Genomic DNA, 13,696 nt, shown 5'->3' on the forward strand with positions numbered 1-13,696 from the left:
GAAGGATCTAAAGATAATCACCCAACTTGAAGGAAGAAAGAAACCAAAAGACAGATATCCTATGATATCACTTATAGGTGTTACCTAAAAATTGATACCCATGGAATTATTTCCAAGAGAAGGACATGCATGGATTCAAAAAACCAAATTATGTTTAACCAAATGGAAAGGTGTAAGGAATGTATGAATTAGGATATGGGGGTTAACAGACATGTACTAATACATATGAAATATATAATCACAAAATACCTATGGAATACGAAGAGAGGTCTACTAAACACTCTGTAATAACCTACACGGTAAAGGATCCAAAGATGAATTGATCAATATACAGATATAATGAACCAGATTCTGTACACCTAGAACACACACAACATTTTTATCAAATTTGCTCTGATACCTAATAAAAATTAAATTTAAAAAACAAACAAGAAGTAAGGAGATATAAGCTCTTGGGGGTTTGTGCTGGCACATTCCACTCTAATTTTTAGCCTACTAACACGATTTCCAGGAAGGCTCTGTTGCCCAAAAACCCAGAGTTGGAAATGTAGAAATGCTGCCGCCTTGTGGCCGTTTCCAGCAAGAGCGGCTTTAAATCCACAGCTAATGGTCACTTAACATTCACAAGGACTCAGGGATGTAAAGGACACCTGCCCTCAGAAAATGTCCTGAGCTAGGGAATGGCAAAAAAACTCAACACACAGCAAATTTTTCAAGAAGATCCTATGAAGAGGTAAGTTTTACTCACTCTTTAAAAAAAAAAGGAAAATGAACAAAAGCTCAACATCAGGAATTATTAGACTCATGTAAATCTAATCTACAAAAGGTTTCAACTCATGACACTGCAATGACCATCAGCAAAACGTCTACAAACATTAAATGCTGAATTGGTTTTTGAGAACTGTGTCCTCTCTAGCTGCTGGTGAGACGCAAAGTGGTAAGAGCCAATAATGAGAACAGAAATGAGTTGCATTTAAATGTAAATATTGAGCTACCATTCGATCCAGCAGGCCCAACGCTGGGCCTCTCACCTGAGAAGACCAGAATCAAGAAGATTCAGGCTGCAACAGCTGCACTGCAGCCATATTGTCAATAGCCAAGACATGGAAGCAACTAAAATGTCCATCACCAGATGAATGGATACAGAAGAAGTGGTTCATGTACACAGTGGAATATTAGCCATGGAAAACAATGAAACACTGCTCTTTGAGGCACCATAGATGAGTCTAGAGATAATCACAGAACATGAGGTATGTCAGAAAGGAAAAGATACATATCCTATGATATCACTTATAGGTGTTATCCAACAACTGACACAAATGAACACATTTCCACAGAGAAAGACACTCACAGACCTAGAAAACAAACTATGGTTATCTAAAAGGAAAGGTGGGAGGAAAGGATCAATTAAGATTAGGTTTACCATACGTATACAAATACATATTAAATACATTTATGAAAAAGACCGACCATATAGCAAGGGAGGTCTACGGAACACTCTGTAATAATGTACATGGGAAGAGGATCTGTACATGAATGGATATATATAATGTGCAAATGAACCAGATTGTGTACACCTAGAACAAACAATATTGTAATCATTACCCCGATTAAAAAAATTAAATTAGGGCTTCCCTGGTGGCGCAGTGGTTGAGAGTCCGCCTGCCAATGCAGGGGACACGGGTTCGTGCACCAGTCGGGGAAGATCCCACATGCCGCGGAGCTGCTGGGCCCGTGAGCCATGGCTGCTGAGCCTGCGCGTCTGGAGCCTGTGCTCCGCAATGGGAGAGATCACAACAGTGAGAGGCCCACGTACCGCAAAAAAAAAAAAGAAAAAGAAAAAAATATATTAGAACAACGGACAACAAGTAATGAGACATAAACTTATGGACGTTTTTCCTGGCACGTTCATTTCTAATTTACCACCTAGGAACACGACTTCTAGGAAGGCTCTTCTGACCTAGCAACCAGATTTGGGAATGGAGAAATGCTGCCGCCTTGTGGTCTTTTCCCACCACAGCAGCTTTAAACCAAGTGCTAATGGTCACTTAATATTCATAATTATTGCATGGCTTGTAAATGACACCTGCCCTCAAAAAATGTCCTGGCATATGTAATGGCCAGAAAAAATTCAAAGCAGCAAAAATTTTTCAAGAAAATTATTTGAAGACGTAAGTTTTACTCACTCTTTTTTTTAAATAAAAGTACATGGATAAAAGCTCAATATCAGGAATTATCGGTCGCATGCAAATCCAAACTACCAAAAGGTATCACCACCCAACATTCAAAATGCCATCAGCAAATGTCTACAAGCAAGAAATGCTGAAGGATTTGTGGAGAAATGCATACCCACTATATGCTCTTGGCTGGATATAAAGTGGTAACAGCTAATAATGAGAACAGAATGAAGCTCCGTTTAAAAGGTAAAAATTGAGCTATCATGATCCGACTGATCCACTAATGGGCCTATAACCTAAAAAGATCAGAATCGGAAAAACACAGTCAGGCAAACATGCACTGTAGCCATATTTACAATAGCCAAGACATGAAAGCAACCTCTATGTCATCAACAGATGAATGGATAAAGAAGAGGTGATAAATATATACAATGGGATATTGCTCAGCCATAAAACAGAGTGAAATAATGTCATTTGTATCTACATGGTGGACCTAGAGATTATCATATTAAGTGAAGTCAGACAGAGAACGACAAAGAACATAGGATATCACTTATATGTGAAATCTAAAATGAGACACAAATGAATCTACAAAACAGAAACAGACTCACAGACATAGAAAACAGACTTGTGGTGGTCAAGGGGAAGATGGGGGAGGGACGGATTGGGAGTTTGGGATTAGCAGATGCAAACTAGTATATATAGGATGGATAAACAACAAGGTCTTACTGTACAGCACAGGAAACTATATTCAGTACCCTGTAATAAACCATATGTATATATGTAATAAACAGTACGTGTGTGTGTGTATATATATATATATATATATATCTGAATCACTTTGCTGTACAGCAGAAATTAACACAGCATTGTAAGTCAACTATACTTCAATGAAATAAATTTTTAGAAAACTAGGTTGAGATTATACCATCAATTAGTGTGAAGACACTTTTATAAAGTAGGCCTTATTTTTCTTGTCATTTCATCCTGGGTCAAATGTATAACAGATAGAAACTAACCAGGATTATTCCAGTTTGAACTCATGTCACACAGAACTTTAACTGTTGAACAAACCATTAATACCAATTACACCATGGGATGTCCTGATCCAATATCAAGTGTGTAAACCTTGTATCAAGCCTGCAGAATCCACTAAATTTGGAAATTCAAACTGAAATGAAGCCAACTATCCCATGACTTCTCCAAAACTAGTCATACGACAATCAATTGGAAACCATATGCAATTAAATGAATGTAGACAGAAAGAACTATACCCTTCCATTTTTTTCCTTTTAGATGAAGGTGGTCTTTAAGGTGATGTCTTGGGCCATGTCAGGGTGTTACTCAATTTCCTGAGTATCTCCCATGCACACAGGAGGTACACATGTTAGTTAACTTCTTTGTGCAACTATATGAACGTAGTTAATACCACAAAACTGTATATGTAAAATGAATTAAATGGTAAATGTCATGTTTTGTATTTTAATGACAATGAAACAAAAGTTTAGTGCTGATATTTCTCACAACATAAATGAACATTAAAAACATCCTTAGTATGCAGCTCAATAACAAAAAAAAACAAACAACCCAATCCAAAAATGGGCAGAAGACCTAAATACACATTTCTCCAAAGAAGACACACAGACTGCCAATAAACACATGAAAGAATGCTCAACATCATTAATCATTAGAGAAATGCAAATAAAAACTACAATGAGATATCATCTCACACCAGTCAGAATGGCCATCATCAAAAAATCTAGAAACAATAAATGTTGGAGAGGGTGTGGAGAAAAGGGAACACTCTGGCACTCCTGGTGGGAATGTGAATTGGTACAGCCACTATGGAGGTTCCTTAAAAAACTACAAATAGAACTACCATATGACCCAGCAATCCCACTACTGGGCATATACCCTGAGAAAACCATAATTCAAAAAGAGTCATGTACCAAAATGTTCATTGCAGCTCTATTTACAATAGCCCGGAGATGGAAACAACCTAAGTGTCCATCATCGGATGAATGGATAAAGAAGATGTGGCACGTATATACAATGGAATATTGCTCAGCCACAAAAAGAAACGAAATTGAGCTATTTGTAATGAGGTGGATGGAGCTAGAGTCTGTCATACAGAGTGAAGTAAGTCCGAAAGAGAAAGACAAATACTGTATGCTGACACATATATATGGAATTTAAGAAAAAAAAATGTCATGAAGAACCTAGGGGTAAGACAGGAATAAAGACACAGACCTACTAGAGAATGGACTTGAGGATATGGTAAGCTGTGACAAAGCGAGAGAGAGGCATGGACATATATACACTACCAAACGTAAAATAGCTAGCTAGTGGGAAGCAGCCGCATAGCACAGGAGATCAGCTCGGTGCTTTGTGAGCACCTAGCGGGGTGGGATAGGGAGGGTGGGAGACGCAAGAGGGAAGAGATATGGGAACATATGTATATGTATAACTGATTCACTTTGTTATAAAGCAGAAACTAACACACCATTGTAAAGCAATTATACTCCAATAAAGATGTTAAAAAAAAAACATCCTTAGTGGAAAAAGCCATAGAGAAAAGGCCACCCAGATCCCATACGCATCTTGTCTGCTTTAAATACATCAAGGTTGTCCAAATGAGGGAAAAACTCAGTAATGGTTCCAGAAAAAGAAAACTGGATTGGGATGGAAAAAGACATTTTCATACAGTTGGGACAACAGGTGAAATTTGAAGTGGGTCTGAGTATTAAATTATAATGTAGACATCATGATTTCCTCACTTAGGGGTTATGTGTTGATTCCTCAGGAGAGTGTCCCTCTCACTATCCCATGACTTCTCCAAAACTAGTCATGGTTTTGTGAGCATTTTGTGTGAAGTGGCAAATGTGAGTACTTTTGCCATTAATGAAACTTTTCTGTACATTTTAAATTACTGGAAAGTAAATTACTTTTCAAAACAACCATGTCAGTACTATGCCAGAAAATCAGATAAGGCAGTCAACAAACTTTGTTATAGAGGCCAAGACTTACCCAGACAAAGTTCAACCAAAATTGTGACTGTTATTTCCTTTGTAGGAGTCCACATAATATTAAGAGGCACAGTGGATGGGGCTTCCCTGGTGGTGCAGTGGTTAAGAATCCGCCTGCCAATGCAGGGAACATGGGTTCAACCCCTGGTCCGGGAAGATCCCACATGCCACAGAGCAACTAAGCCCATGGGCCACAACTACTGAGCCTGCGCTCTAGAGCCCATGCATCACAACAAGAGAAGCCACTGCAATGAGAAGCCCGCGTACTGCAACGAAGAGTAGCCCCCGCTCGCCGCAACTAGAGAAAGCCCGCGTACAGCAACGAAGACACAATGCAGCCAAAAATAAATAAAATAAATAATTTTTTTAAAAAAGGCACCATGAGAAGAGTATATTAGTAGCTACCAAGTCTTGGGTCCTGCGGATTACCTGGGATGCAGTAGAAACAGTGAGATTTTAGCATTAAAAATTTTCACATTAAAAAAAATGTTAAAAAAAAATAAATTCAGTAAAGTTGCAAAATATGGAATCGATACGCACAAATCAGTTTTGTTTCTATACACTTAACGAACCATCAGAAAGAAAAATTAAGAAAACAATCCCATTTACAACTCCATCAAAAAGAACAAACTACTTAGGAATAAATTTAACCAAGGACATGAAAGACCTATAATCAGGAAACTATAAAGCATTGATAAAGAAATTGAAGACACAATAGAAAACAATATTCCATGCTCATGGATCAGAAGAATGACTATTAGTAAAATGTTTATTCTACCCAAAGCCATCAACAAACAGAACCAGGAAAACTAGACACCAGACTCCAAAGAACGACACTTGTCACCATCTACACTGCACATAAAACTAACTAAAAGCCCACAGTATTCCACATTAAACCCTTTCTCTCCTGAGTCCCCTGAAGGTGCACCCCACCTACCCCGCAGTCAGCTGCACAGGAAGATTCTCCACACTTTCTCATTTTTCCTCTCGTGACATCTCCTCACCAGTGGGTCCTGAGAAAAGCCAGCTCCAGTCAATATAGACACTGCCCCGTGGTCCAGAAACCTAAGCCCTGACAGGAGACAAAGCTCCCGTCAGCTTGTCAGAGCAAAGTCTGTGGGCCGGATGCACCTGTGCCCCCAGGGTCAGACAGGTGTGTTCATTGCCCACTGTGGGACATCAGAGAAGTGCCAGGAGCGCCACACTCACAAACCCAGAGGCCTCATCCCGAATGCTGTTCTGCTGTATGTACTAAGTTTGGAAATCTGAACTGAAATGGAGCCAAGTATCTCACTGTATCTTCTCAGAGCATGGTTAAGGAACAATTAATTAGAAACCATATGTAATGAAATGAATGTAGACACAAACTTTACAATGTAAACCAAAATCCACTCAAAAGTGTCCATAGACAAGTTTAAATTACCAAACTATAAAAATTCTAGAAGAAAAAAGAAAATCTGGGACTTCCCTGGTGGCACAGCGGTTGGGAGTCCACCTGCCAATGCAGGGGACATGGGTTCAAGCCCTGGTCCGGGAGGATCCCACATGCTGCAGAGCGGCTGGGCCTGTGTGCCACAACTACTGAGCCTGCACTCTAGAGCCCACGAGCCACAAAGACTGAAGCCCGTGTGCCTAGAGCCCATGCTCCACAAGAGAAGCCACCACAATGAGAAGCCTGCACACTGCAACAAAGAGTAGCTCCCCGCTCCCTGCAACTAGACAAAGCCCGCGCACAGTGACGAAGACCCAATGTAGCCATAAATAAATAAATGATTTTAAAAATAATAATAAAAAAAAAGAAAATCTAGGACTTCCCTGGTGGTGCAGTGGTTAAGAATCTGCCTGCCAATGCACGGGACACAGGTTCGAGCCCTGGTCCAGGAAGATCCCACACACCACAGAGCAACTAAGCCCGTGCGCCACAACTACTGAGCCTGTGCTCTAGAGCCCACATGCCACAACTACTGAAGCCGGCACACCTAGAGTCTGTGCTCCACAATTAGAGAAGCCACCGCAATGAGAAGCCCACGCACAGCAACAAAGAGTAGCCCCCACTCGCCGCAACTAGAGAAAGCCCACGTATAGCAACGAAGACCCAACGCAGCCCAAAATAAATAAATAAATAAATTTATTTTTAAAAAAGAAAATCTACATGACCTTGGGTCTGGTGATGCGCTTTAAACACACAACACCAAAAGTCAATCAACAAAAGACAAATAATTGATAATGTGGACTTTATAAAATTAAAAATTTCTACTCTATGAAAGAACTTATTCAGAAAACCAAAAGACAAACCACAAACTGGAAGAAACTATTTCCAAAACACATATCTGATAAAAGGTTTGTACTCAAATTATACCAAACAATGCCATTAAAATTTGGTAAAGACTGAAACACACACCTGGCCAAAGAAGATAAACAGATACTAAAAAAGCATACAAGAATATACTCAAGATGCTGGTGGAATGCATGTACAACTAAGCTCAGAAGACGGTTTGGCAGTTTTTTTCAAATCTAAATAGTCTTACCTTAGGATCCAAGAAGCATACCTCTTGTATTTAGACAACTGCTTGGAAAACCTGTGTTCAAACAAAAACTAGGATCAAGTAATGCACAGCAGCTCTATTCATAATGGCTAAAAACTTAAAGATATCAGGATTTTCTTCTGTAGATGAATTCATAAGCAAATTAGGGCACATCCATGTCAAGGGGAGCAGAATACACCACCCCAATATATGTCCCTTTGACAAAAGGATTATTTTGGACTGATTAATTTAAAAAAGAGCAGACCCAGGAGAATTTTTGAAAACCAAGTAGAAGATGCCCTTTTATGAGGTAAATTTACATTTATTAAGGATATCTCCATTTGTAAGGGTATGTCCCTCTCTGGACCAGGAATTGAATGATGACTAAATATCAAGAAAGACTTGTTGGGACTTACCTGGTGGTCCAGTGGTTAAGACTCCACACTCCCAATGCAGGGGCCTGGGTTCGATCCCTGGTCAGGGGGCTAGATTCCACATGCCGCAACTAACCCCTGGTGCAGCCAAATAAATAAATATTTTTTTAAAAAAGAAAGCTTGTCAATGAAATAGGTCTGGATGTAAATCTGCATAACAACCATACCCTTGTTTACTGTGCTTTGCCTAAAACCTCCCTTAAATGGCTTCCTCCATTCCTTAACATCTTTCTTCTGTTCTTAGCTGAAGGTAGCCTTTAAGGTAATGGCTTGGGCCAGACTAAGTTTTCCTGGGTATCTTTCAAGTATACAGGAGGTATGCATGGTATATATTAATCTTCTGATTGTTTTTCTCCAGTTCATCTCCCTTTCATTACAAGGGGGATCTCAATGAAGAACACAGAAGGGTAGAGGGAAAATGATTTTTCCTCTCCTATACATGCAATGCAATAATATTCAGAGATATAAAGGAATGAATCATCAACCCGGGCCAAAAAAAAATAGATGAATCTAACACTTATATTGCTAAGTAAAAGAATCCAGTCTGAAGTGCTACACACTGTATGACCTCATTTATATGACATTCTAGAAAAGGCAAAACAGACATGGTAAACAGTTTATGGAATATGTGATTGAAAGGTCCGTATGATACTTTAGTAGTGAATACCTGTCACTATGCATTTGTCTACACCCATAGATTTTTTTTTTTACAGCCCAACAAGTAAATTATAATCTATTCAAATTTAGTTACTCCAGATATGGGAGTGTCAAAGACTGGCATACAGAATGTAACAAACAATCTAACTGATTTAGAAAAGTATGAAAAAAACTCACTGTTGGTGGTGGGACAGAATGGGCTGATCTAAGTTAACTGTGGAAATGGGAGGACTCTGTAGGCCAAAGGCGAAATATGCCAGACATACACAGAGGACTCTGTAAGCTCTTTCCCATGGGGAGCAGCAGCTAACAGTCCTGAAACTACTATATCAGTAATGGAACGGAACAAACACTGAATTTAATGACAAATGGTGGAAGCCAGGTTTCTTAACCACTGGAGTGAGAAGTCACAAACAAAGGAAGGTTACAATATCCATGTCATAACAGATCAGGTTGGAGACATCAGTATAAACTATCTTTAGCCTAACAGAGATACACATAGTTCCACATGGAAATCTTTATAATTATGTGTATATGCATAGGCTGGGATACATGCATGTATTTCTATGTACTGTCAGCTGAGCATATTTAGCTCCCACATGTAAGTTTTTAATACCTTCTCTAATAAAAGGAACAAGGGCTCTTTGAAGAAAGGGCTGATGCTAGGACTGAGACAGTAAATATATGAAACAGGATAATCTTAAAATAATCAGAAAGTAAAGAAGTAACAAAAATTTTAAAAACCCACAAAAGAAAAATTATGTAAAATGAAAACAGGAGCAAATGGAAAAAGCTCTCAACAGCCAAAGCAAGAATGAACTAAGCAGTCTAATAATGTAGTGCTGGATTATAACCAAAAGTTTACAGTAATCATTCACGTGTCCAAACTGGTAAAAATAAATTACATAGTTTTCGATGAATGGTGTTAAATAGAAATCTCCTATGCACAAAGCTTCTAAACAATTCATATAGACACTCAGCTGTCCATCAAGGATGTGAAGCTAACGCCTCTCTCCTCAAGTGTGGCTTCTGCATTATGACTTCCTCCTAAATAAGACACACAGGATGGACATGGGAAAAAATTCACTTCACTGTGGGAAAACTTGACAAACACTACCTCAGCCTGGTGACCAAAGTTAAGAATATAAGTGAGAAGTTTCCTTAAGAGCCTGTCCTCTTGATATATAGTGAAGAGGAAGCACTTCACCTCTGTGATCTGCTTTTTCAAAGCCAAGTCTAACCACGACAAAAACACCAAGCAAATCCCAGTGCCCGGCAGTCTATAAAATACCTGACCAGTCCTCCTCCTCACTGTCAAGGTCATGGAAACAAGGAGAGTCTGAGCAACTGTCAGGGCCCAGAAGAGACTAAACAGACATGATGACCCCATGTCCTTTGAGACCCTGGAACAAGGAAAGGTATAACAAAGGGAACGTGAATCGGGACTTCAGTTAATAGTAAAGTATCAGTATTTGTTCATTATTTGTCATGATTCTGTAGAAAATTAGACTGGAAAAATTAAAAGTCAAATAAGAGAAACCTATTGTAACAAACTGGAAACGGGTGATTTCTTTGTAAAAACACATTACCAAAATGGACCCTAAATTAAGGAAAACACAAAAAGGCCAATTAATCACTGAGGAACCTCTTCCCCTACTGGTTATCCTATCACTCTTCCAGGGTTGCCCTCTCCTGGGACAGGGAAGGAGCAGGGACAGATGTCTGGCAGCTCCCCTAGTACATGACCCCACCCAGTGTCTTCACCTCCCCCAGCCACGCCTACCCAGTGAGGACACCTGAGGATGGATCAGGGAGTATTGATTCGGATGTTTCAACTAGGACTTTTTAAATTCTCAGCGACTGGACACACTTACTGAAGTAAAATAAATTAGTATTTATTGTAAGGGTAGAAATAATTTAATACTTGCAAGTAGCAAGTTGAAGAATGGGTTTGGACCTGGCAGGTCTAGTGTTCACACTCTCTCAGGGTGACCTTATTTCTCTCCAAAACTTTGTCCTGCGCAGTGCCTTTGGGGGACCCCATTCACAGGCACAGGCTCTCTCACTGTCCTCAGGCCAACAGCAATTCTAGGCTGACAACCACTCACCATTCTTTTTCCAAGAAAAAAGTTTCTCCTTTTCTTGGGTTCTAAGAAAAGTCATGGTTTTGAATACCTTTGGTCTGGCTTGGGTTTCACTCTCATCCTTGACCCATCACCAGAAGATGGAAAATGGGACTGGCTAGATGTGGGTTGTAAACCCATCTTCGAGCTGGGTGGAACATGGGCTCATCCTTCTGGAACTATCTGGACTGGAAGCAGGTGAGATGTAATTCCCAAAGGAAAACTGAGGCACTAGACTTGGACATGAGAACAGATGCTGGCTGGAAGAAAGCAGCAGGTTCTATGTCCATGACAGCTCACTGCACAACACAGAATCTGACACAAAAGGAAGAAAGGGGTTCACTTAGGGTCAGGGGCTGCAGCTATGTATCCAGTGCTCTTACTGTCCTCCCAAGACTGCAAGAAGTTCTTTCACTTGCTGAAAAGGCAGGATCATTTTTGTTGGTAAACTCAAGTCTCCTGCCTTGGGCATCAGGCCCTCACATCTCAGAGGGTGGCCCAGAACAGCCCATGTGCCCTCAGAAGACACACAGACCTCATTCCTGCCCCTGAGAGGTGGGAGCCCTTGAGCTATGCCACCTCCCTGGCCATATTAACTTACCCATCCCTGAAAAACAATACTGCTCCTTTTCCAGTTTCTTCTCTCTCCTTTTCTAAGGGAAGAAACCAAATGCTAGGGTGGTAAGGAAACTCTTGTGCAATGAAGTAACAGGAGGCTCAAGAATTATTCCATGCCATGGAACCCATAATTGGCAGGCTTTCCAGAGGCCACATGGATGCATATGGCTCTCCAAGACAATGCAGTGTCAGTGTAAATCTCCCATTGGGAGGCCCAGTTTCTCCCATAACTTTGATACTTAATGAATATGAATGTCAAAATTTCTAGCAACTAGTTCTAAATTATTACCCACACGTGTTATTGGTAGACTTTACTTGACCTAGTCATTATGTCGTAATATTTCATTGTGGTTTTTAATTTGTATTTCCCTGATGATGGGGGAAGTTGAACACCTTTATTGGTTTATTGGTTCTTTGGATTTTCTTCTCTGTGAAAAGCCTGTTCAAGTCTTTTGCCAATTTTTCTATTGGGTAGTCTGTCTTACTGATTTGATTTTCATAAATGCTTTATTATATTCTGGGTACTAGTTTTGTGTCATGCAACTATATTACAAATATATCATCTTCCATTGTGGGTGTCTTAATTTTCATTTCCTTTGTGGCCCATGAAGTTCAACATCTTTTTATATTTATTAAGCATTTGGACATTCTCTTGAGAGAAGGGTTCAACTCATTTTGTACAGTTTTTTATGTGTTGTGTAATTTGCAAGAGATTACTGATTTGTAGGAGTTTTTTTTAATATATCATGGGTATAAGTTCTTTGTCAGATAAATATACTGTAAATATTTTTTTCTGCCCATGGGTTGCTTTTAGACACTGTTATGATTGTCTTGATGAACATAAATTCTTAATAAAATTCCATTATAATTAAAAAATTTTTTCTAACACCTAAAAGGACAAAGGATTGAAGGGCCATGGTGTGCTGTGTGGTTGTTGCGTCAGGGACACACTCACATATTTAGAGGGTTATTACCTCTCTTGGCAGGCTACGAGGCTGTGAAGGCTGGGAAGGGGAGGCCCTTTTCTCAACCACATGGATGCTGGTAGTTGAAACATCTCAAAGGAATGTCTACACTGCCCAGGTAGCTGTTCCATTGCTCAGTAGCACGGTCAGTTCACTAACTGTCCGTGGGGTCTTGACAGGGCCCAGGCTGAACTGAGCTAGAGGACCACAGATGCCTGCCTGAATAGTCAGAGGTCAAGGACTGTCCTGCCTGAGACTTGATTGTCTATTGCTACCCACTCAGATGGGACAAAGGATGCCTGCAGCCCCAGGAGGGCCCCAGCAGCCCTCAAGTAGGCAGGGGGCCGGCAGGTTGCTACACCCAGTCCTGCATTAATCCACACATGTCCACTGAGTGCCCTCCTGTCTGGGCACTCTGCTGGAACTGGGGCTGCCCAGTCAGAGCAGGGCCAACACCACCTTTCCCAGATGGGAGGGCAGGAAGGAACCAGGCATGACTCCAGACACCCTCCACAACCCGTGACTGACATCGAGTTCAATGTGAAACACTCAGAGGCAGTACAGACATTTCATTCGTCTCTCAGAGCCCAGGACTGGGGGGTAGAAAGACAGTGGTCCAGCTCAATTCCCTGACTCATGTGTGACCCTGAGCAAATCCTATCCATCCTGGAGGCCTCAGAGAAGAGAAAGGAAGGGCAATGGGGGCCAGTTATGCTTAAACCTAACCCTAACCCTAAGGAACCCTAACCTCTAACCCTAACACCTTAACCCCAGACCCCTAGACCCTCTACCCTGACTCTCAAACCCTGACCCCTGACCCTTAAACCCTGACCTGACTCAAACCCCAGACCTAAACCCTAGCCCAGTGGATACCAAGGGATGATGGTACTCTGGAATAAACCAAGGGATTCGTGACCTTGCATTTAGCAATAGTTTCTCAGATCTGACACTAAAACACAAGCAATGAAAGAAGAAAACAGATAATCTGGAGCTCCTCAAAATTACAGACCTTGGTACATCAAAAGAGGCTATCCAGAAAGTAAAATGACAGCCCACAGAATGGAAGAAAACATAGGCACATTATATACCTAATAAGAGTCTTTATCCAGAATATATCAAGAACTTTTCACCATGCAGTAAAAGGGCAACCCAATTTTTGTAATGCACAGAG

This window comes from Mesoplodon bidens, assembly GCF_964165515.1.
Source record: "Mesoplodon bidens genome assembly, chromosome: 17".
In the NCBI taxonomy this organism is placed as follows: Eukaryota; Metazoa; Chordata; class Mammalia; order Artiodactyla; family Ziphiidae; genus Mesoplodon; species Mesoplodon bidens.